Source organism: Carassius auratus, chromosome 16, assembly GCF_003368295.1.
Source record: "Carassius auratus strain Wakin chromosome 16, ASM336829v1, whole genome shotgun sequence".
In the NCBI taxonomy this organism is placed as follows: Eukaryota; Metazoa; Chordata; class Actinopteri; order Cypriniformes; family Cyprinidae; genus Carassius; species Carassius auratus.
The window spans coordinates 13,067,693-13,091,423 of NC_039258.1; the positions used below are offsets into that span (position 1 = coordinate 13,067,693).

At 35.5% G+C, this 23,731-nt stretch overlaps 1 long non-coding RNA gene across 1 annotated transcript; it reads left to right on the forward strand.

Annotated features, from left to right (window-relative positions):
• Positions 1 to 663: 663 nt before the first annotated feature.
• On the forward strand, positions 664 to 22,804 carry LOC113116185 (uncharacterized). The gene is made up of 3 exons (XR_003293984.1): positions 664 to 1,379; positions 14,211 to 14,259; positions 22,235 to 22,804. It is a non-coding gene; the product is annotated as an uncharacterized LOC113116185 (long non-coding RNA).
• Positions 22,805 to 23,731: the final 927 nt, after the last annotated feature.

Sequence of the window (23,731 nt, forward strand, 5' to 3'; positions counted from 1 at the left end):
TAGCGTGCTGCCCAAGGTGCTCAGATATGTCACAACACCCATGGTTTTATTTAATCCCTGGGATCACTTTCAATCTCCATAATCCTGATTGCATACATGTTGAAATTTGAGCCCTTCTTGCTTTGACCTATCGAATTTGGATTCATGGAAATGGAGATATGGCTTGAGCAACACTACCTTTTGTGCTGATCTCTCCGAACCTATTTCTGTCATTGATTTTAGTGACTGCTGAAGACACTGATGGGTGATGGGACGGTTAATGTAGCTATTCCTGCATCTTCACACGCCGATCCAAGCACATCTAGCATTCCATTCGTTTTCCGACAGATAAATAAACTGGAAAGCGCCTTCACGCAGAGAAAAGTGCTTTTAAGACGATATCTGGTTTTCTTTTCGCTCTAAAGCTGAAATGGAAAACCCCACCCAAAACACCCAGATGCAAAAACGCAGCCGCACTGGGTCGGAGCCACTGCGTACTGTAACTGCACTGACATGTCATTTCCTGCATAACATGACACAGAGTCATTGTGTCATTCAGTCCACAGTCAGTGAGTAAAATGCTATAATGAAGCATGTAGTGACAAACACAGCCTTCATCACAACGGCATTGACCCTTAGGCACATGATCCCTTAATTCCGCACTATTAGCATTGATTTATTTTTAATCTGCTTGAATAATAACATACTACATCATATAGGCAAGCTGTTTTTGCGTGGTAGACACTCACTTTCCACTGCGTACAGTGACTCTACAGTCAGTTTTACCCCCACCGTAAGCTCACGCATGCTGCTTCATCAGCTCACGCACAGCACGACGGTGGTAGCGTGCTCATTCTAGCATGTCTCGATGACTTATCCTAATCCTTATGTCTTAGGCAAATACCAATAGCTGAATCAATCTCCAGTGTAAAGGCATTCCCCTTGTTTCTCCTCTTTTTTTTTTTTTGCTCGAATTTTAATGAAGACAAGGGAGGAGATCCAATCAGAAGGTGGGAGAGACCACTCGCAGGCAGACGGAGGGTGTCGGTGATGGTATAGATGGAGAGCGCTCCTGGCTTCCTCTCTCCCTCCCCTCTTCCCGTTCCCCCTCTCGTCAGCACTCTCCTGTGGGTGGTACGACCTGGCAGATTACAAAACACCCCTCCCATGTGTCTCTCTACTCTCTGTGCCAGGGTGAGGCTACCGATCTCATTCTCCTGGAGCGTGTGAGTGTGTGAGTGGAGTTAGAAAGCAGGGATGGAGAAAGAGACGTAGTTAACAAGAGTAAGAGGAAGGAGGTATGAATGAGAGTGTGTGTGAGATTAGAGCTGGGAAGCTCGTGGAAGCGACAGGACACAAGCAACACTACTGTCTGCAAAGATCAAGAGGGTATCCGAGGGGTAAGTGCAGGCGGCAAGCACGTACACACACACACACACATACGTGTACTACACACGCTCATTGACATTGTCTATGTGTGTATGCTCTAATGCCTGAGGCCCTGCAGAGCATACACTTCCTTTATTTCGAGTGTGTGTCTTATGCACACCACTGGTAATGCCCTTATAAAGTGCATGTTCTCTTTGTTTAACAGTCTGTCACATTATATTGCTAACCTGTCCACTATAGCATCACTCTAAGGACAGTGACTTCTCTGTCAAGCTGTGCTGTGGACCAGGGACTGTCCCTTTGGTTTTCCTGAAACAATGAGACTTTTCAAAGATGCCCTCGGAATTTTCGAAAATATGGAAAACGCATGCGGCTGGGAGAAACATACACCTTTATGAGATCAATTTAATGTTGCGCCAAAAAGGCTGTCCAGAAATCACTGCGCAAGCCCTGTTCACACTGCAAAGAATTGGAAGCGGTTCACACGCAAGTACATACATATGGACACACATGTGTTCGCATGCACACATTCTCACACATCAAGCAGAGCATATAGAACTGTCATGAGTATATAGCCGCTTCATCTAGAAGGTGCAGGAAGCGGCTTCTCCGTAGATGCAGAAAGCTTCAGGAAGCCCTGCTCTATGGACTACAGAGAGCCTTTTAAGGCAAGAAGGAAGGGGCATCTTAGAGACTCCCACAGATAAAGTTTAGCCTCTGTGCTCTAATAGGTATAGCTTTAATATGGGAAAACCTTGGAGGCCAGTGTCTCTGAGAGAACTACTCAGAGGTCAGGTGTGGTCGCAGTGTGACGGCACCGACTGAACCTTGCCTGAGCGGTGGTCGACTTTTCCTGTTGACCTGCACACAGATGAACCTTCATCAAAATGCTATCCAAGCTACATTTTCACTGGGAAGCGTTTAATATTCACAGAAATCTAAAATACATTTGGTGTACATGATGTCTGAAAATGTGTCTCTTTATGTAGGTAAAGTTAATGTATGTGTGCTATGTATGCATGTCTGTGTGTGTTTGCCAGTGGGGGGCTTCATTAGTGAGCTGAGGGAACCCAGGTACATTAGCCTGTGTCTCTCACCTGCGTCCATCCACACAGGAGGAGTCTACCCTGACATTTCCTGTTCTCAGCTTACTGTTACGAAAGGCCATTTAACCCATATCACCAACAGCATTCACGAAAGCGCACTTCACTGCAGATATGCAGAAAATCGACTTGCTGAGCTGAGCGTACGCTCGTGGTCTCAGGGTAATTTTTAGCATCACTGACCATATATTTAGTTTATCAATAGGTAACAGATTTGAAACATATGTGACTTATGTAGTACATTGAATATTTCTAAATATCCCCATATTGAGTTGAATGCTGCGTATTTAGCAGAAGGGTGTCAGTGTCAGCCAACTACATTTGCATTATTCATGCATATATATGATCGATTGTGCATTTGATGCCCTCTTTTGAATAGAGTTGACATATAATAATTGCCAATTGATGATGTAGAATTAGCCGCATAAAGCAATAGTTTCGTCTGGGGTGTGATTCATACATGTGTTTGCATGATGTCCTGAATAAATGCCTCTATTTTGGCAAAAACCATCTTGGCACCAATGACATCGTTGTGCTTCTTCATTTTACTGCCTATGTGTTCATCACGTCCTGAAGAAATACTAACTGATGAGTGCCTATAAAATTCCAGCATATCGAGACCTTTTAAAACGACCATAGACTGGATTGCATTTAGGCCTGTTTCTCGTTAAAGATAACTCATTGACATCTGCCAAGGTTCATTTTTAAAAGGCCACTTGCATTGCTCCCTAAACAAAACACAGTTTAAGTCTGAGACACATTATTTGGATTGTAGTGCTTGTTCAGTGTACCATTTGGACTCAGTTGTGCTCCATATGCTCACTGTGGCTTTGGGTGTGGTGCTGTACGCAACCAAATGCTGGACTAAGCGTGAGGATTTACCTAAGCTGTGTGTCTGCAAGCGGTTGTGTAACGCAATTGTTTTTTTAGTGTCAATTAATGTAATTTGCAAACGACTGAAGCTGCAAAGAAAAACATTCATTTATGATTTGCTATTTCTGACCGTTACCTTGATATCTGGGATATATCACACAAATATGCATGGCTGACTTTTATTTTAGTGTCTCTAATGCGACAAATTAGACATTATTACAATTCTACTGAGCGACAGTGTTCATATAGATACAGCTGCTTTACACTGACAGAAAACAGTTTTTGTATTTTAAAAAGACACAGAAAGACATGAGTTTAAGACAAAGACAGAAAGAAAATGTCTCCAATATTTTTCCATCTAACCCATGTAAAACATACACACATACACACACATTTATATATATGTATATATATATATATATATGTCTGTGTATGAAGGAGCTCTTTGGATTGTTAAATAATAATAGCATTAATCTATCTCTATAATATGAAGCTTTCCCTGTGGATCCGCTCACAAAATGGCCGTAGAGGCAGTGCTGCCCACAGACTCTGTGATTGACAGAGAATTCCTCCGAGGATGGTTGTGCGCTATATGGTGAGGAGCTCGGGAAGTGTGTGTAGGAAGAATTACCAATGCACCAAGGAGGTTCCTCGTCTTTGTTCTCTAAGCCATAACCGTTAACAAAGGCAGTTTGAAAGCAATTCATTTTCTAATGAACGTGTTTTCGGTCTGAATTTGTGCAACGCAAATTATGCTAGATGCGTTTTCAAAGATGTCAGGAGATAAAGGTATGTGTGTACAGCACGTAAAGCGAATGAGTGTGTCGCTTGCTTTGTGTTGACTGAATGGAGGTTTTGTGATTGTGGACTGAGTTTATATTAAACTCAACATTCAAGGTTCCTTCACTCTTTTATTTAGTACAGACTTACAGTGTCCAATTTTATAAATAACACTTAATTCATATTCATGAATGTATAAATTGCACATTCTTTTCATTGATCTTTTCAATTAAAGCAACAATTATTTTGCAATATAAAAAGACATAATTTTTTTTTTTTTTTACATGAATTCTAATTTATTTAGCCTTTAATGTTATCACAAATGCCATTCAGTCATTTTAATAGACAAAATTAACAAAATTATTTAACTGCTACATTAAAGGGATTTTAATTCATTGGATGAACACATTTGTATTACCAGTTTTGTCTCATAAAAATAATTAAACTCCGACAAGCTGCTTTAAAATTCTCTTTAATACTGTTAAACAAGAAAGTGTTTAAAGCGTCTTAGCAGTACAGTACAGAAAGCCCTAATTTAAACGGCAAAATATTGATTTAAAACAAGCCATTATTATTACCATCAATGACGTTATTATGGAAATCGCTTTTACGTGAAGGAATGTATTGGCGTGCATTATTCTATTGGATAATCCTCAGCACAGCACTCGCTAACACTAAATTCCATTCAGTGCCACAATAATGCCGATATCAGACAAAAGCTTCTCAGCAGAGCAAATGCACAATACCAACGCTGATTAGTCTATTAAAAAGATAACATGCCTCCCATCCCCCTCCACCCAACCCTATCTCTCTCACACACACTCCCTCATTTTTCTCATTGATTGGTTTGCTATGCCGGAATTAGCCTCCCATTTCCGTTCCTGAGCTCGGCTCTATCCAGTGGTTTTCATTTCTGATTTCTTAGAGCCAAAGCATTGAGCATTTGGTATGTTTTCCATATTTAACACACCTTTTTGAGATCATCAGATCATTAGGAACTGAGTGTGTCAGATCTTCTGGACCAGGATTGAAAACCAAATCTCCGCAGTCCTCTTTCACTACTTACTTATCCTTAGCATAACTGGAAAATACCCGTTCATGGACACAATACTATTTTAATAATAAAATTAAAAAAATGCATTGTGGACCTTTTTTTTTTTATTATAATGCTTATTCGGTTATTTTATTTTACACATTAATGCTAATTAGTGTTCCTGTAGCTCAATTGGTAGAGCATTGCCTTATCAAGTGCAAGGTTGGGGGTTTGATTCCCCGGGAACACATGATAGGTAAAGATTGATAGCCTGAATGCACTGTAAGTCGCCTCTGCTAAATGCATACATTTCATTTAATTTTAATTTAATGCTTTTAATTGCAATTAATTTGATAGATGAATCTGCATCAATTAATACAATTCTAGACACAGACCAAAAAATAGAGCGTTTTAAACCTAAACGATGGGACAAGTAAGCTGTGGGGCCTTTTTCTCTTTGCTCGCTCTTATGAATTCTGACACTCAGCCATGTTAAAGCAATACAGGCAATATTCCATGTAACGGCACCATTAAAAGTTATTAATAATACAGAGAGGGTGACTGTGTGTGTTTAGTGTCTGTGCTCCCCGAGGGCCTCGTAAAACAGATGTGTTCTATATCCACATCTCTTTGAGCATCAAACATCTCGTTTGTAGGGTTTCCCTTCATTTGTTTCCCCTTCATTTACATACACACACGCAGCAGCGTGCATATTCATGTACATACTCATGCTCAGGCACACGCACAAGTGTCATGTGACCGCACTGGAGTCTCCTCTGAGCTCTTTGTGTGTAGCCCCTCATTCTGTCACACTCAGACACACCACACACGCGTGTTCCCGTATGTGTGTGCATGTTCTCTGTTGCTCCTGCATATCTGCACACACACTCTCTGCGTGGGCTTTGTGTGGGTGGAGAAAGTGGAGAACAATGATGGGTTCTCTTGTCTGTCTGGTCGCTCGCTTCAGGACGTGTGTGTGTGTGTGTGAGTCTCCAGTGTTCTGATGCACTTACACAAAGGTAAGCACCTTCTTCTTTTGTACTTTGCTGTCTTGTTCTTGCACCTCTCCTAGAAGATTCCTTGAATGTTTATCGTAGACTATATTTGTTGCTGCAAATGGTTTGTTGTTATATTCTTCATGTAATTTTATTTAGCTTATCAGCGAATGCTAAATGAACCATGGAGGGTTATTAAACAACAAAATTCAGTTCGAATTCATACCTCAGGAAACGATTCCAACGGCTGTCTTTGTCTTCACACCACCCACATGCCACATGATCATGCGTTTCTTAAATATAAGATGGAATATTACTTTTATCATGGGAATTCGCTTGTGAATGAACTACAATTGATCCGTTTTTCTTCTCCATCCTTTATCGCTGCATGTCTGACTGTTTGAGCGGACATCTCGCATTCATTCATTCCCCATAACGTGCCAAGACCGAACCATGTCGCCGGCTGTAAAGCGCTTCCCAAAGACCACATTCCATCACACTCGTTTACCGAGGGGTTGTCTGGCCTTTCCGCTCTCTCTTTCTCTCCTCCGTTTCTCCCTCCCCTCATTGTCCTCCTCGGCTGCCTGATGCAAACCTACTGAATCGGTGCTCGCATATTTTATGACAAGGATAATATTAGTCCTGTTTGACAAGCCTGAGCTTGATTGAGGTTTAATTGAGCTATTTTTAAAAGTTACACCATGGTTGTATTGGTACGTAGCTCTACCAACCATAAGAGGCATTATCAGAGAGGCTTTTTCAGCTTTCAGATGCCGATGGCAGATTTGCTTTAAACTGTGAGTAGGTATTGTGCGCTATTCTTATCAGAAGAATAGGACTTGGTATGTAACACTAGTATATGCTTCCTTTTTGTTTCTTATCAGGATCCAATCCTTTGTGTTTACGTCCAGTTGACGCTTTGACTACAATGTTTCAGAATGCATTAAAACAGAAAATTGCGCAGCTACTCAAAACGAATAAAACAGTTTTATTCTAAGATGACTATGATGTAAATGTGGTGTGTTTGCATTCTTTATTCAGCATATTTTAAAATGCATATTAAATCCCATTATCCATGTATGTGATTTAATTAAGTGGAGAATCATTTCTGACACAAATATAAAGCACAGAGTTGCACACTCCCTTACAAAATCGACTAGTCAGGTCAGATGATGGCACCCACTTTAAATGAAATATACGAGTACACCACTCGCAGTCCTTCACCATATTTCTCAATGCTTTGTAGTTCACGGAGTCATCGGTTCTGTGTTCAGTAGAGTGGAAGAATTTGGCTTGAACCGTAGACTCAGCCTTGTATGAACTCACTCCATCCCTCCCCTCAGTTCATCTCTCTCTCTCTCTCTCTCTCTCTCTCTCTCTCTCTCCTCCCCCTCCCATCCACTCCCCGTACATTCATTTCTAAAGCTTAGCATGCTACAAAAGGGTCAGGAGCGTAAATCACACTATAAATCCCTGTTAAAACCGCTGAAGATTTACTAGATTTTATCTTCAGTAGCAGCTACCTTTTCCGCCCAAGACAGCGTGCCCAACAGATGTCAGGGGAAACTGGGATTGCGAAATTGATGTTATATTCGTTTTCTCAGTTGAGCAGGGAAGGGTGAAAGCTTAAAATGAGTGAAATTTATCTGACGTCTTTTGTTGGAATTAATTGGGACTTTTTTAGTAAGCTTTTGTATTTTTCATTTTTAAAGGTAGAATTTTTTAAGAACCAAATTCCACTGTTAACTAGCATTTATAGTTAGCATATTGGCTGTTTATAAGTACTTATAAAGCACATATTAATGCCTTATTCTGCATTTTAGAGACCTTAAAAAGATCTGATGCCTAAATGTAACAACTCCTGAACTAACTATTATAATATTATATAATATTATAATATATATATAATAAGAAGAGCATTACGAGTTTATTAAGGCAAAAGTCACAGCTGTTAGTTAATAGTGAGAATTGGTCCATGAATTAAACGAAACATTCTTAGCATATGCCACTGGTCAGATATGAAGATATGAAGACAGCTCACATAATTGGTTGAGCCAATGTACTTTCATGGCAATTCATAACTATTTTACATTGTTGCGAATTCGTATGAATTTGTATGATTGTATGATTTTCACTTACACCAAACTGAGAGTTGGGTTTAGGGGTGGGCCTTCATGCTGACTTTTCTTATTTTCGTTTTTTCAAAAAGTCATGGATCAGATCATGCGAATTTCCCACCAGTTCTCCCAAACGTAACATTTTCCACATTTCTTGTGAGAATGGATTGGTTTGAGATTAGGGATTACACACTTTAAAACGTTATTTAAATAAAAAGATGCTTTTGCTACACTGAGAGCCATTTATTTCCTTTGAAACTTTCTCACACAACTATGTCGGAAATAAGAAAAAGTGCCTATTTCCTTCTAAGATGTTGGGTTAGTGGTCTGTGTTTTTTAATTCCTCAAAATACTGTTCTTGGACTTCATAAATGTGCGTTGCCAAATCCCAAAGAGTTCAGCTTTGTCATTTATGAATAATGGAGATGCAAATAGTAAAAACAGTCAATATTATGCATTAAAATGGTATAAGAGGATTAGTTACATGGCATTAGTGTGCTGTCGGCATCATGAGTGTGTCGACACTGGGATTATAACATGAGGATAATTGGCATTTTTCTTGGAATGCCAGGAGACAAACTGGGATGGTAAAAATGAAAATGTAAACTCGAGGCAAAAACACGGACATCAAGTAACAATGATGAACTTTTGGCAGTAAATCACTGTTGATATGCTATTGAACTGTTCTTCTGCATGTTCGTGCGAAGCGTGTGTGGAGCGAGGGTCAGAGCAGATTTCCATGAATCCTGAATTGCTGTGGCTCTATAATCCAGAGAAGAGCTCTTCACGCGCTCTTAATATGTGTGCTTTAATAGACGGCAAGACCTGAATAACCTCAGCTTTGAAGTAATTCTGTTCTGCGTTCCTTCTCTGGCTCTTCGCTGACCCTTTCTCCTCAGCGTATAAAAAAAAAAAAACAGTCGCACATTCGTATTGTCTCCTGCACAAGTAAACTTCACAGTTCATCCGTTCAGCCATCAAACACATTAGATCCTGCTCTACTCTGCACAGCGGTGATAGAGTGACACACAAAGGGCTTGTAGCACTAGCTTGCAGAGCCTGTTTTTTACAGGATGACATTACTTGCGCCCGCGGCAGTCTTAAATGGATTTCACACCCATACCTCCTCGGTGGGGGATTTTCTGCTGCTGGGCCCAAACTTAGCTGCAAACTGTCAGCAATTTTACATTTCGCTGCTTGAGGATAACAGATGCTTCCTTTCCATGAATTCTGACCGCATCTATCTATCTATCTATCTATCTATCTATCTATCTATCTATCTATCTATCTATCTATCTATCTATCTATCTATCTACAATGTCAAGAAGTGGCCTTATATTCATCACTTCTGACATTTTTCTCATTGCCATTTTTCATCACATCTCAAATTATATTTGGAGTTTGATAACATAAAAAAAGCCAGATTTATTTTTTCTTACTAAGTCTATTTTTATAACTATCCTAAAAACACAACATGAAATCATATCATCACACTTAAATTTGACTTAATTGGATTTGTACCTTTCATCTAAAATATTCTCTTCACTGTCTTTGTATTATTAGCAAGCAAACATATTCACTTAAAAAAATATGGCAAAATTGTTAATGATTATATTATTGATATAAATTTTCACACTATGACTATTTAATTTGTTTATTATAATCTCATGATGATAATCATAGCTTATTAAAAAAGCAATTCATATTTTTATGATATCATTTTCGTAGTTTAATTTTGAAACTGTAGCTCTCAAACTCTAAGTAGCACAAAAAAAAAATCTAATATAATTCAGTGGAAAAAAAAATTCAAGACAATTGATGAAACTGTCAAGTAACAAAAAGTTAAATCTATAAAAAATAGTAATAACAATAAAACTTAAGGAGAAAAAAAAATCTACCTGTCGTACAAATGAAATAACCTATACTAACATAATAATTGATTATTTTGATGGGCAAGCTTAGTATTTTTACATATGAACACCAGCTTTAGTAAAGTGAAAATCTGAAAAAATAATAAAAATATGTTATTTATTACTGGCAAATTGTTAATGATGATATTATTGATATTCTTTTTCACTCTATGACCATTTAATTTGTTTATGATAATCTTGTGTTGATAATCATAGCTTATTTAAAAAAAAGCAGTTCATATTTTTATAATATAATTTCGTAGTTTAATTTTGAAACTGTAGCTCTCAAACTCCAAGTATCAAAAATAAATAAATAAAATAAAATAAAAAATACTAATAAAATTCAGCAAAAAAAAAAAAAAAAAATCATTTTAATGAAACTGTCAAGTAATAAAAAGTTACATCTATAAAAATAGTAATAACAATAACAATAAAACTTCAGGAGAAAAAAAATCTACCTGTCATACAAAAAATGAAATAACCTATACTGACATAATAATTTATTATTTTAATGGGCAAGCCGTATTTTTACATATGAACACCAGCTTTAGTAAAGTGAAAATCTGATAAAATACATTTTGATTGCCTTTGATCACTTCACATGTAACACACACATACAGACACACACACACACACACGTTCAAAAGCGTGTACTCAGAATTCATCCATTCAGATTTTCTTAATTCCCTCTTTCAGAGACAGACTTCACTTGAGTCCTGCCAGAGACGAATAAAACTTAACAGCAGATATGAAATGTAACAAATAATAATCCCTTGAGTGTGGGGGGCTCTGGACGGGGAGACGGATGAGGGAAGAGAGAGACAGAGAAAAAAAGCAGGTTTAAAACTGGTTTTGTCAGTTCTGTCTTTGCATGCGTGTCTTAGCGTTTGTCTCCTCGGCTCTTTCTTTGGTTATACTCATCACACCTCACTGAACTGCACACAAGAATAATTATCCTCTAAACACTTTTACACTCGCAGCCACTCTTTATGTAGTGCGATGTGTTGGTCTAGATAATGATACAGCTTGCCCCAGAAGTGGCAGTGATGGCCTAGTCCGTATGGCAAACTATACTGTGACACAATTTAGAACAGGCAGCAATCATTCGGTCCATGCCCCTGGGCGTCAAAATCATTCCGTAAAATTAAAGTCTCCTTTTTTACTGCTCTAGTTTCTCCTCCTAATTTTAAAAGGTTGTGGACGGATATTCTTTTCTCAGCTTAGAGCGAGCTGCGAGCGCTTCTCGTCTCTGCTCGAGAAATATATCTCTGAAGATCTGAATTAAAGTCAGCAGTGTGATGGAATTAATTGAAACTGTTTCAGTGAAAATGCTCTTTCACTTTGCTTTTTTGTTTTCAATGACTAAATCACATTCATTCACTTGTTCGTTGATTTTATTTGTATTTTTTTTCTATAAAAACAGACAAAACATTAGTCACTTTCATCAGTTATGTCATTGTCCTCAAAATAATTATGTGAACAGTCATTTTTATAATCAACACAATTATACTCATGAATGGATCAGAATACTCTATAAAACAATATCTGCTCAAGGAAGAGCATTTCCTGTAGCGCGAGAGCCGAAGCCTCCCAGATTGAATCAGCATGCAGGAAGCCAGCAATTATCTGAAAGAGAGAAGGTTAATGTACTGTACACTTTACCATCTATCAGCCTGTAGCCCACACCACAAATGATCTTTTAAAGTCACTAATGGCCTTCTGTGAAATAATCAACACGCGTGTGGCTCATAGAGGAAAAGCAGCTGTGCTGAGCACTACTGTGTGTGTGTGTGTGTGTGTGTGTGTGCCTACAGCCATCACCTGATTCAATGACAGTCCAGAAATAAATACTAAGATCAGAAAATGCTTAACTAGATAAAAAAAATTCTACATTATGAACTGTATATATATATATATATATATATATATATATATATATATATATATATATATATATATATATATATATATATATATATATATATACTTTTTTTGATAATGTTAGATAACTTATAATCTTAGTAATAAAAATGACTAATACATAAGACAAGTAGGATGAATATACATTTCACTTTTTACATCAGATGTAGACATATAGACAAAAATAATTAATCAAACAATCAATTTGAACAAAATCGGTACTAAATTGAACAATAAATGTAATTTATTCATTAATAATTGCATGAATTCATTCTCAATTAATTAATAAATTAATATTGAACTTTTTAGATTTTTTAACAAACACAAACAACTTTACCATTTTCAATATACAAAAATTAAAAAATCGCTTAAAATATTCAGCTGTATAAAACATCTATTTAGTTAGTTACTTACTTACTTTGTTTGGTATTAAATAGTAAGTTACTGACAAAATCAGTAATACTTAAAAAAAAAATAGAATGTTTACAGTTTTTACACCAGCTAAAGATTATGCATAATTCATATAATTGTCCATTAGTCATTTTATTTGTCAAACCTAATAATAAAAAATTGCAGATGTTAAGTTTAAAACATTTTTTTATCTATTTGATAAAATATAATGAATAAAATAAAAATATAATAAAATTATATATATATATATATATATATATATATATATATATATATATATATATATATATATATATATATATATATATATATATATATATATATATATATCCAATACAATTATTTATTTACTTTAACATTATTTAAAGATTATGCATAAGTCACATCTCTGTCATCTTTATATTTTAAATAAACACTAAAAACAAACAAAAAAGCTGAAAACTAAACTTACTATATACAAATTATCTGGTCAATAATGAAAAAAAAAATGATTCAAATGTTCAGCTTTATAAAAACATAATTCATTCATTCATTCGCTCAATCAATTAATTTAACAAAATCAATAATAAAATACTTCTGTATGAAAATAATTTCTAAATATCTTTCTTATGTTAGCTGTAAATTATTTAACAAACACAAGTGACGCTCTCGCTGAAGGGATATTTTAGGGGATTTCTCTGGAAATGCAAAACAATATTTCTTATTCAGTCATGATAAGATGATTCATTGCTGCATCCAATGTCACACGATCCCAAATCATAAGTCGGTTTCTTCATGACCATTATCACCTGACTAGTTCATTCATGTGACCCCGGCGGTGCAAGTGAAGGGAGAATTATTCATGGTCCAGTTTGTCAGCTTCTGTCCTTGAATCGGTTAGTCAATTAATAAACAACTGTGCCGGAACAGCAGCGAGCAGGCCGCTGGAGAACACCTCCGCTCAATCAATGAGGGTAATCATATGCCTTAAATCTGATATCGAGCCCGAGTGTGAGCCAGGTGATTAATCACACTGTTAACTTTGAAAAACGAGTCTGGCTGTGGTTGACCCTCCCCCTCACCGATGAAGCCAGAAGTACACCAGAAGTACACCGTCTTACTTTCTGTTTGTTTGTTTGTGTTAATGTCCTCCTCCTCCACCTCTCTCTCTCTCACTCTCTTTGTCTGTTGTATTTTTTCTCTTCTCTGTCACTCTGTCACTTGCTTGCTGCAAACGTGCTGACCAAGCGATCACATTGTTATATGTTTAAATTATATTTTGGCCCCCTTTTAGTCCCGAATTAACTTTCACTATAACACTATAACATGCTAAGTGTGTGTGTGTGTGTGTGTGTGTGTGTGTGTGTGTGTGTGTGTGTGTGTGTGTGTGTGTGTGTTAGTGCAAATGTGTGGTTAGATTGCTGTCTCACAGATTTTCCAAAAGCGTTCAGAATTCCTACATTTTCCCAAATCATTTCATGCAAATTTAACCTTCTATTTAAAAGCAGTCAACTGAATCTCCTTTTAAACACTGAAATTGACATTTACATTTTTTATTAGTTCATCACTTTTCAAAAAAAATATATATTTTCCTTTCCTTTCCCATACATTGCTGTTTTATAACGCAGTATAATTCCTTAATTTCTCAGCGCCAGTTTGATATTTTAGTCTCCAAAACCACAGTCGTTTTGAATAATAATGTGCCCTGTGTTTTCTTGCAGCAGTCAGAATGGTGCTTCCTGAATTATGTTACACAATACTCTCTAAATGGTAAGTATATCGCAATAATCATATCTCATTTTGCTCATATTTTAATGCTCTTCTTGCATTATATCAACCCATCTCCCTCAGTGAAAATCTCATGAACAAAGGGATGTAAATTACAAATCGTCTTCTTGTTTTTCATGTTTACATCATTATGGAGAGCAGCTGGAAATATAATAAATGACACCAACACTCAAACTGTGCTTATAGTTTGTAAGATCAGTCGTTTTAAAGCTAATACAGAATAATAAAAAAATCACTCTATTTTTACTGTACAAATGTGAAGACACATGAATCTTCATGAGATAACATTAAAAAAACATCATTTTTAATTGCAACACACTTTCAGATTGTTATATAATTGTGATTTAAGTTCTCACATACTTGTAGTTAGCCTATACATTTTATATTAATGTAATGTTTATATAATATCATTTAAAATGTTATATATTTGTTTCATTTTTTTAGCTTTTAAAAATCATTTGATATTAGTGTTTTAGGCAAAAGATGTTAAAAATAAATAAACATTGTGAACAAATGACCCTCTTTTTGCTTTGTCATGCTTTCGGCTGCCCCAGCTGCAATAGCGGCAGCACAGTTGTATTTCCTTTCCTCTCTTTGTTTCGACTGACAGGTAGAAGAGTAGCCGCGTGCCCATTGTGTCCGTGTGTGTGAGAGCGAGTGTGTGTCTTTGAATAGGGTGAAAGCACCAGGCTGGCATGCCAATAGATCTTTTCAGCAAATATAACCCCGACCGCATGCAGGCTTCCTTTCGTTTCTTTTATTTCCTCCTTCTCTCTCTGCTCGTGCTGGGTTCACCAGTAATCAGATTATCAATCAAATAAATTCACAGCCTTTTTAGACGTCGGCTAAATCTTCTTGCTTCCTGTGACTGACTCAAAGGTTGCTTGCCGCATCTGTCTCTTTGCAAATTGATCCAAGTCATCTGTTGTAAGCTCAATCTAAAATGAAATGAAATTTAGTTTATTTACATTTGACAGCTATTTATTTATTTTGGTGCATTAGCCTACATGTTATTGGCTAAAATAAACAAACTCTCTCTCTCTCTCTCTCTCTCTCTCTCTCTCTCTCTCTCTCTATATATATATATATATATATATATATATATATATATATATATATACAAATATAACAAAATTAGATTTTTATATTGTTAGACCTCTAAAATGCATAACTGCATTTTTTTTAGAAGGAAAATCACAGTTAATTCTAATTTCATTTTGGATAGAAATAACGGTAACACTTTATTATATTAAGGTGTCCTTGCTATACGTTATAAGTACTTTCTATTATGAGAACAATACATTATGCATAATTACATGCAATTAACCCAAAACCAAACCCTAATCTTAACACTAACCATATAGTAAGTAGTTAATTAATATTAGTCATATTTAAAATAAAGTGTAACAAAAAATATATAAATAAATAAAAAAGAATACTTCTACAATAGTACCTAATTTAAAACTTAGTCCTTAAAATGTTACATGCAAATGATTTCAGGCATGCAGAATTTATAGATTAATGCAGATTAATAGTTCTTAGGCTTTAACTAAAATTGCATGATTTCAATTATAATTTTAAAGCAACTGTTAAAAACTGGAATTTGTTATTATGTTACATGCATATTGTTGTTTCTGTTTTTACGATGTTTGTTTTTGCATTATCCCATGTTCATTATCCTAATTTTTGTTTTCATTTCAAACCATTTTGCTTTCCAAAAAAACAAAAACAAAAACAAACAAACAAACACAAAATGCACATTCATTAAGTGTGCATGTTTACAACATTCCCACCAAACGACTGAAGCGCTCTGAACAAATGCTTTGTTGGACCAAATATCTAATGGCACTAAATTGAAACATTATTTTTGAATCATTTAGCAACCTATTGGCCATCATTAGGCATAACTGCTAATCGTTACATAATGCAGTTAATGTTGTGTGCCTTGCACTTCATGTCAGAGCAGCATTTCTCATCTGCTTCTGACCCGCCCACAGTAATGGGTCTGCAGTCTGCTGTCAATCAAAAGCTACTTCTACAAGATGACTGATTTTATCTTGTACCATGCAGCTCAACAGATTCTTGTCGTTATGGATTTTTTTTTTTTTTTTTTTTTTTGTAGCGATGATGATTAGGCAGGATCGTGATGGGGGGAGGAGGAGACGGGAATGGCTGCAGAATGACTTGCATTTTGTGGATTCTACAGGGAAGCCTATAATCATAGCGGGACTAATTAGCAGAAGATGACTTTAATGGACTTTCTCAAGCATTTCCAGTGAATGTCCTCACCATCCGTCTGCTCAGTTTAGCAGGACATAAGGTAGAACATAATGAAAACTGTTATCTACCTAATATATTTTTAATGCAGAGAGTAAATTATATAACACAGTATATTTTTATTGCAGGGAGTCCCAGCAATAAAAAATGCATTATCTGTGCTGCTTCATATTTAACAAATAATTCAAATAAATTAAATGTGATCACACTTGTAAAATGTAACCGGCATGCTTCCCATTTGGGTTCAATATAATTTTTTTGTCTGGGGTTATGATTTATGTATATATATATATATATATAAGCTTTTGTATCTGGTCAAGATAAACAGTAGATCAGTTCTGCTGGGTTAGCAAAGTATTTGTATGTGCTTCGAAGTGCAGTATAACTGTATAAAAGGAATTCTCTCCTTTCAGATGAACACCACGTCATCAAACAAATTGCATTTTTTGTTTGACTAATTACAGCACAAATTCTATGTTTTTTAATTTTTTATTTGGTGTTATATATTTATTTTTCCTTTGTTTGTTTATTTTTGTTTTTGTTTTTTGTTTATTTTATTTTTTCTGTTTTGTTTTGTTTTGTTTTGTTTCAACTGCCTTTGCTTGTATTCTCTCTCGCTCTTATTTTTTGCTTGCAACACAAAACATGGTTTTGTCTTTTTTAGATTTTGCTGTTTTGTTTTGCATTTTGTTCCTTTTCTTTCCCTCTTGCAGTCCACTCATATTAAATGCAATAAACTCCAAGTCAAGAAAAAAAAATGAGTTCTGCGACATTGCTGTCTTTCCTCTATGGTTTTTGTTGTGTTGCCCAGAGGTCCAATGTAAAAGGAAACTCTCTCATTTTGTTTTTATCTTGCTCTCTTACAAACAAACATCTCTCTCTCTCTCTCTCTCTCTCTCTCTCTCTTTCTGACTGCAGTGCCACGCCTGCCCAGCACACAAATACTCTCAGACTCTCAGACTCTGGATACAGACAGGTCCAGATAAGCGCCAGTTTACGGTTAGACATCTATTTAAGAATTGATCTTCAAACGTTTCAGCATGCGTTATAGTGAATTTAAATTTGCATAATAGGTTGGGAATCACAATGAATCTAGACTAGTACTTCTTTTAACGAAATTATACAAAGCAGAAACATAGCAATCAGCATTGCTTACCACTTTACACCGAACAACAGCATATAATGTGTGATAAAGACGGCCATTTTGTGTCTAGAGGCTGTCCCTTACTATCTGACTACAGCAGGGAACACAGAAATGGAGAAACACTCGTGCAGCGTGGAATCAGATTGGCATAAATGTATGGTCCTGCATTCTATCACTTAATCATTTTAGATATCAGATTTAGTCTTTATGGTCTTTATTAGAATATTTTGAATCGGTATGTTATATTCCAAACATGTTTGAAGAAGTGAAACAGGAGATTTGTCTCTTTTAGAGGCAGTATTGGTTAACGCAGCACACATTCTCAGGGACTATCACTGCATGTCATGCGTTTACTGGCAGTCTGGAGATCACAAGGCCGTCAGACGAGGCAGTTGTGTGTGTGTGTGTGTGTGTTTGTGGTTTGGAGCTGTTTAGTGTATGCAGCAAGATTCAGACCAGTAGCTCATCACAAGATTTCACTAATAATGAGAAAACTGCCTTCTGGCTTAACAGATTCAAGAAATAGATCTGCTGACTGTAGGTATTAGCATATTTCCACAGTTAATTTATTTCTTATCATTGACATTAACATGTATTTCCCTTTACTTGATAGGACTGAAAGTCACAGACAGTTTGATTTGAACTCAGTTATGAGAATCCGAAACGCTTAATGCATGGTATTATATTATATTATATTATATTATATTATATTATATTATATTATATTATATTATATTATATTATATTATATTATATTATATTAATGACTAGACTGTCCCTAACAAAGATTCCAAAACTGCATATTTACATATAATTATTCAGTTCATTTATGCATTACTTTTCCAAGTTGATGCTGTTTCCAGATGTCTCTGAAAGCATGGTTTTAATACACACAGCATCCATACACGCAAAATATATGTGTGCTTTAATTACTTATACAGTATCAGCCACATGAAGAATGATTCCTTCTTAATTATGAATTATAGTTCTGTTATTATTGTGTATCGTCTCACAAACAGAAGGAATAATGTTGGCGTGTGCTGAGCGTTCAAATATTGTACTGCATCTTTTCATCACGGTTGTATTTTGGCAGAGCATCAGCAAACCAGAGCGAGCCAGACACGTCCAGTCTGTGCCTGATTCTGTGTTGCTGTGATTGTTTGATTGATCCTTCTGTTAGGTTTCCCGCTGGGGCTTTGAGATATGTTGAAACTGCTAAGTAAAGTCCCAGGATGTGAGCTGGGTGGGCCAGCTGTCAGGAGAGCTCAGAAGGAATGGGTCGGTCTATCAGAACTTTGATGCAAACTCTGCCGTGTTTGAGGAGGCAAGGCTGGCTGGGTTTGTGCCGTGGAATCCTCCCCCGCAGCACCCTCCACAGAACTCAGTTCAGGGTAATTTCCTTAAGAGCTTTAATTACGGCCAGGAGCCATTAACATTTGGGCCAGCGTTTAGCAAGCAGGAACAAGCGCGACAAACTGTCAATGTTTCCTGTCTAAGGAGCCCAATCCTGGACCGAATGGAAATTAAAAGTGGATATTTATATCACATTAATACAATTGTTTTTTAGTTTTTGTTTTTTTTTACCTTTGTAATATGTTGGTTATTTATTTTTGTCAGGCAGTTTAATGCATTCATTATAATATGACATTTTGCATGTAAGCCAAAGATACAATACATACTGTACAGTATATCTACAGTATGTTGAACTGTAAACTCCTCGTGTGTGGGACTTTACAGTTAGGTTCCATTTGATATTGTTAACTAAATTAGTTAAAATGAACTTACAATACGAATACTTTAGTATATGCCAATTTCAACATATTTACTGAAGCTGAGCTAATATAACAATGAACAGTTTTATTTTTGGCAACTAATGTTAACAAGGATGGGTCAACAGTGTTATTATAAATGTAATGACAGAGATTTATTACAGATGGAATTACATTTAATTAGATTTACATTTAAATATGAGCATAAAGTAAAAACGTGTGTACATAAAAAGTGCATTGTGTCAAATTAATTTAAATTTAAGTGCATAGTAGTTAAGGCCATCTAATATAGAGAGAGACTAAGATGTTTAAATACTGTAAAAAATTTATTGTCAATTGTTATGTATTTTAGTCGATGCATTAACTTGAACAGTACAAATACTGTAGTATTATTATATATATATATATATATATATATATATATATATATATATACAGTAGCTATTTTAAAACACATCAAGTATCAAAAGGACACACTGTGTTTGATGTATAAATATGGCTCTGTCCCATCTGATTCCCTTCATTTTCAAAAGATCATAATCTGTTACTAGCACAGTGACACTCCTGGTGAGAACTACACAGCTGAAGATACCAGAGGACTTAATCTTAAATGCACACAAATCACTGAGGTCAATTAAAAAAAATTAAACTCATGCACTTCAATAAGGGTATTCAGTTCCTCAAAGACCGCTGGCAGCGAGTAGAAAGAGGACATGATTATTTCTGCTTGTCTCAAAGTCGGGTCACATGTCCCTTTTTAATGCACGCACACTAATGCTTTTACAGTTCCGTACAGTTTCCATGTATTTTCCTTACACACATGCCTTGTTTTCTTCTTTTTATGGCTTTGGCTGTGTTCTGTGACAGTCTGTGTTTGAAGGACACTGGCAGACATCCAAAAATCTCCTGCCTCTCACGGCCTTTAATTGAAACCTTAAAGCAGTTCTTGGCTCAAAAGCACTTATGTGGGCTTTGTCGCTATTAGATTGACCATAAAGGGCACGCGAGCTGATGAAACAGGATTAGAAGGGGAACGTATTGCCTGGATATTATATGTGATGTGACATGTTCATCTGTGGAGGAATTAACATGGATTAACCTGCGGTGGATAGAGAAGGGATAGTAGAATAGGCAAATAATAGAGTCAAAGGAAACAGTAATTTTCCTGTAAAAAAAAAAAAAAGAAAAAAACCTCCACTGTATTAGTTCTACTCACTTAAGTCAGTCTTTGAACTGAAATCAGAAACATAAGCGCCACACTCATAAGACCTCTACCCTGGAGACTCTCCTGTAACCAGGAAGGAATTATCAGGAAGTCAACAATCCCCAGTGTGGTGAACGCAGTAATTGCGCCTTTTGTTCTGCGGATCACGCAGGGTGCTTTGTAATGTGAGGTCATTTTTTGTGTTGCATGTGATGTGTTATATTAACAGCTTCTTCAACTTATATAACCATACTGAAACCTGAAAAGCAGATTTGTATGTCTGTTGATTAATTTTACACAAAATCTTAAGTGGATAGATGGATAGATACATGGATGGATAGATGGGTGTATGAATGGATGGATGAATGGATGGATGGATGATGGATAAATGGATGGATGGATGGATGATAGATTATTGATAAATGGATGGATAAATGAATGGATGGATGGGTGTATGGATGGATGGATGAATGGATGGATGGATGATGGATAAATGGATAGATGATGGATGGATGGGTGTATGGATGGATGGATGGATGGATGATGGATAAATGGATGGATGGATGGATGGATGGATGGGTGTATGGATGGATGGATGAATGGATGGATGGATGATGGATAAATGGATGGATGGATGGATGATAGATTATTGATAAATGGATGGATAAATGAATGGATGGATGGGTGTATGGATGGATGGATGAATGGATGGATGGATGATGGATGGATGGGTGTATGGATGGATGGATGGATGGATGGGCGTATGGATGGATGATGGATAAATGGATGGATGGATGGATGGGTGTATGGATGGATGGATGAATGGATGGATGGATGATGGATAAATGGATGGATGATGGATGGGTGTATGGATGGATGGATGGATGGATGATGGATAAATGGATGGATTTTTTTTCTTTCTTTTTTTTACAAAACCTTTAGCTCAAACTTAATATGAGATTTTTTAAAAGATGGATGGATGAATGAATGAATTTGCATTTATCAGCCATGTTCCAGTAGGAAAAGGTGCATAATATATTTTATTTTTATTTCAAATGAATACAGTACTTTCACTGCTATTCTTTCAGCAATAATTATAGTGAAATGTTAATCTCTTATAGAATTCAAAACTTTGAACATTTTTTGTTAATGAATTTACATTATTTTGAAATTAGTTTTGTTTGCGCTGCAAGATTTGGAAAATCTAAAGATCTCAAAAAAATATATAAATCATTCAAGAAAATGCAAAACATCACTTTTAGTAACCCTGACATAAATCAACTAAATTCGTAAGTGCATCTCTGTATTTCTTTATGCACATCCTATAGTGTAAACACACACAGAGAGAAAATTGACTTTTCATCCAGTACATGAGCCATTCATTTTACAAACATTTCCATCAACTCTAAAACATAATACAGTTTAGTGCACAATTCAAAATACGAGTAGAGACCTATTTTTATGGATTTTGTAGGAATATATTGCTCTGTTTGCTAATTAACTAATATCAGTCCAGGGTGCATATGTGATGTTTTTTTGTTTTGTTTTTGTTTTGATTGACAGATGGATCCTCAGAGAGGAAGACGGTGACAGATGATGTGTTCAGACGGCGATGATGGGGCAGGGCAGCTGGTGTTGTGAATCAGGCCGCCGTGGTGAAAGGGTACGGCTTCTTCACAACACCAGGGTCTCACCTCATCACACACAACGACACCATTCACACCCTCACACATCAACCTGTCAGTTGACCCAGTGAGAGGACGCAGCTTTCCCATCATATGTCATAAAAATGAACCTGTGTCTGCTGATGACTGATGAAGACGCATGGAGAAGAGACGCTGTATATGTTCTGCTCTGAACTTACAGAGGATTCAGTTCATTTGTGTGGTTGCGTATTTTATAGTAATTCAAATAATTAAATTGCAGTGACTGTTGATATTAATAACATAAATGTAATATCATTGAGAAATAAGAATTGCACTTGAATAGCCAAGGTAAAATCTAATATCTTGTCATATGATTTTTAAAACATATTTTTTTTATGCAGCAGAAGAATATTGGAACTTAAAATGTATAATGATAAAAATGTAAATAAAAATGGTATAATAAACAACACAAAAAAAGTATAATAAAATATAATACAATTACTGTGTTTTCATTTTCTTCGTTGAAAATTAGAAACAAAGAAATTCGTTTTATTTTATTTAATTTGTCACACTTTTAGATCGGGAACCAATCTAATCTCATTATAACTATTAACTATATTTGCCTCAATAAACTCCCAATTTTCTTATTAATAGTTATTAAGATAGTTGTTAAATTTATGTATGGGGTAGAGTACAAAGGAAAATATATTTAGCAGAATATTTGATTTGTAAGTAATAATTAACAGCCAATATATTAATAATAAATATGCTAATAACCAATAGTGAGAATTAAACTAAACTATGTTGGTACCATTTTTTATTATTAATTACCTATATCAATAAATTCTATAAAACACATTAAAATCAGTTGAACACAAACTTTGTGCAAACAAATTATAATAGTAATTTTAATAATTATCTTAATTTATTTGGACTTTTTTTTTGTCTTTATTTTTTCTATTAACATCTTTTGTATCTCCTTATTATTCTTATCATCATCATAGCAGGCATAAATGTGACCCTGGACCAGAAAACCTGTCATAAAGGTGTTTTTATTTTTATTTTTTTATTTTATATATATATATATATATATATATATATATATATATATATATATATATATATATATATATATATATATATATATAAACCCTGAAATCTGAATAAATAAGCTTTCCACTGGTATGTGATAATATTTGGCTGAGATGCAACTAGGCCTTTTTGAAAATCTGGAATTTGAGGATGCAAAAAAAAAAAAAAAAAAAACTAAATATTGAGAAACTTGCCTTTAAAGTTGCTCAAATGAAGTGCTTAGCAATATATACTTATAATCAAGAATGAACTTTTGATATATTTGCAGTAGTAAATTTACAAAATCTCTTCATGGAACATACTTAATGTCCTGATTTTTTCA